At 45.2% G+C, this 2,849-nt stretch overlaps 1 pseudogene; it reads left to right on the forward strand.

Moving 5' to 3' along the window:
* Window positions 1-411: 411 nt before the first annotated feature.
* LOC138671589 (tigger transposable element-derived protein 1-like) lies at window positions 412-2,627 on the forward strand (annotated as a pseudogene).
* The last annotated feature ends 222 nt before the right edge of the window (window positions 2,628-2,849 follow it).

The following is a 2,849-nucleotide window of genomic DNA, read 5'->3' on the forward strand; positions in this document are numbered from 1 at the left end:
TGACCCCAGTTTTCAATGCCAAACTATTATTATAAAGTAAATTAAGATTGACAAGCTTAAGTCATAAGAATTGATGTTTTTGGCTTTAAAATGGGCACTGTAGGCGTTTTCCTGTCCTCCACTCACTGCCGACTTTGATTCCCTATTGACTTGCATTGGGTTTTGTGTTTCAGTCGGCCCCCGACTTTTCACAATAATCGGCCGATTTCACCCGACCCGACTTTTGACAAAGTCGGGTTTCGCGAAACCCGACTCGATCCGAAAAAAGTAAAAGTCGCTCAACTCTAGTTACAACGCTTTATACGACGCCTCCTTCCAACTTACGCTGTTTTGCGTCGTAAGTCAAACTAAGTGCAACTACGTGCAGCGGCAAATGAATAGAGTCCAGTACTGTACACTGTACCCGGTTACATGAGGAAAACGAGTCTCCCGCACGCCATAACATTCTTCATGATGGCTCCCAAACGTAAACTAGACTCATCTGATACCAGTGCATCAAAGAAAAGGAAGTCCATCACCATGGAGGTGAAAGTGGTTATCATAAGGCGATCTGATAAGGGGGAAACACCAACAGAAATTGGCAGGTCATTAGGACTTAGTCGTTCGACTGTCGCTACGATTATTAAGGATAAAGTTCGTGTCCTTGAACATGTGAAAGGATCTGCTCCTATGAAAGCGACAGTGATAACAAAGCAGCGTAGTGGGCTTATTATTGAGATGGAAAGATTATTAGTGCTTCGGTTGGAGGACCAAAATAAACGCCGTATCCCTGTGAGCCTTATGGTTATTCAAGAGAAGGCTAGGCAACTGTTTGAGGCGTTGAAAAGAGAAAAGGGGGAAGGAAGTGAAAGTGAAGAATTTGTGGCGAGTAAATGTACCTTCACACTCAGCAACTTTACAACGAGAACGACAACGATCCGTGACGTTGCAGCGTCCTGGATAGCGATCTCGTTGTGTTTGACACGCAGCAGCGATCTAGATCCTGCTGTGATATCGCTGGTCGGAGCTAGAAGTCCAGAACTTTATTTGGTCGTCAGATCAGCGTGTATCGTAGTGTTTGACAGCAAAAGCAAGGATGCCTGCAATGATTTACATGGAGCTAACGACCTGTGACGACCTGTGAGAACGATAAGTGAGTAACCCTTACGTCACTGGATCGCTCCTGCATCGTTCTGGAGCTGCTGTGTTTGACATCTCTACAGCGACCTAAACAGCGACGCTCCAGCGATCTGCTCGTTGTCTGTATCGCTGCAGCGTCGCTGAGTGTGAAGGTACCTTAAGGGTTGGTTTATGAGGTTTAAGGATCGTGCCAATTTCCATAACGTTAAAGTGCAAGGTGAAGCTGCTAGTGCTGATGAGAAAGCAGCAACTGAGTTTCCTAAAGCATTGGCTGAGATAATTGAGGAGGGTGGTACTGTGCTCAACAAGTGTTCAATGTGGATGAGACAGGCTTGTTTTGGAAATGTTTGCCTAACTGTACGTACATCGCCAAGGAGGAGAAGTCAGCACCAGGTCATAAAGTCGGCAAGGAGAGACTGACTTTGCTTCTTGGGGGCAATGTTGCTGGCGACTACAAACTGAAGCCCATGCTGGTGTATCAGGCTGAGAATCCAAGGGCACTCAAGGGCATTTCAAAGGGTCAACTACCAGTCATCTGGAAGTCTAATAGGAAGGCATGGGAGACACTTGCAGTGTTTGATGACTGGTTCACTAACCATTTTGTGCCAGGCATGGAACGGTATTGTACCTCCAAGGATGTCCCCTTTAAGGTGTTGCTAATTCTGGACAATGCCCCTGGACACCCTGCCCATCTGGATGACTTTAACCCTAATGTCAAGGTGATTTACCTTCCACCTAATACAACTGCCCTAATACAGCCTATGGACCAATGAGTCATTGCTACATTCAAGGCCTAGTACCTCCGAAGGTTCATTGGTAATGCTTTAGCAGCAACTGAAAAGAATAAGGACTTGACGCTAAAGGACTTTTGGAAAACATACAACATCCTTGATGCTGTGAATAACATTGCTGATTCCTGGGATGAGGTTAAGCAGACCAGTATGAATGGTGTGTGGAAAAAACTGTGTCCCCAATTTGTGAATGATGTCACAGAGGTCCAAGAGTCAGTGACTAGTGTCATAAAGAACGTTGTTGATATGAGTAAGACAATGAATCTGGAGGTGGAGGAGGATGATGTCACAGAGCTACTGCCATCTCATGGAGGGGAGTTATCTGCTGAGGACCTTATTCAACTGGAGAAGCAGATGATAGAGGAAGAGGAAGACATACCAATCTCAGAACCTAAGAGATTTACAAGGCAGGGCTTGGCAGGAGGTTTTGCCCTGATACAGGAAGGGTTGTCAAGGTTTGAGGCTGAGGATCCCAACATGGAAAGGTACACTAGGGTTGCCAGAGGAGTCATGGATTCCCTTAGGTGTTACAAGGAGATCTTGGAGGAGAAGAAGATGGTCTCCTTCCAAACTAACCTGCAGCAGTACTTCAAGAAGGTAGGGAGGCCTGCAACAGATCTTGCAACAGATCCTGTACCTGTACCCTCTACCTCAGGTGCCCCTCTTGACTCACCTGCCCCAGTATCTTCAGCACCTTCTGCAGCTTCCTCCCAATAAGCCTGTTCTCTCTTTGGAATTGTTATCTTTGTTTATTACAGTACACTGTTTATTACTGTTACAGCACTTACAGTACAGTATTTCATTATTAAACGTACTGTACTGCACAATATTTTACTGTACCTATGTTTATTGATAATTATGTAGGGTACTGTGTTAGGATAGGTGTTTGGATAGGCTAAGTGTTTGCAGTACTGTACTGTTATTATGGTACAGTGCTGT

Source organism: Ranitomeya imitator, chromosome 3 (genome assembly GCF_032444005.1).
Source record: "Ranitomeya imitator isolate aRanImi1 chromosome 3, aRanImi1.pri, whole genome shotgun sequence".
Taxonomy (NCBI): domain Eukaryota; kingdom Metazoa; phylum Chordata; class Amphibia; order Anura; family Dendrobatidae; genus Ranitomeya; species Ranitomeya imitator.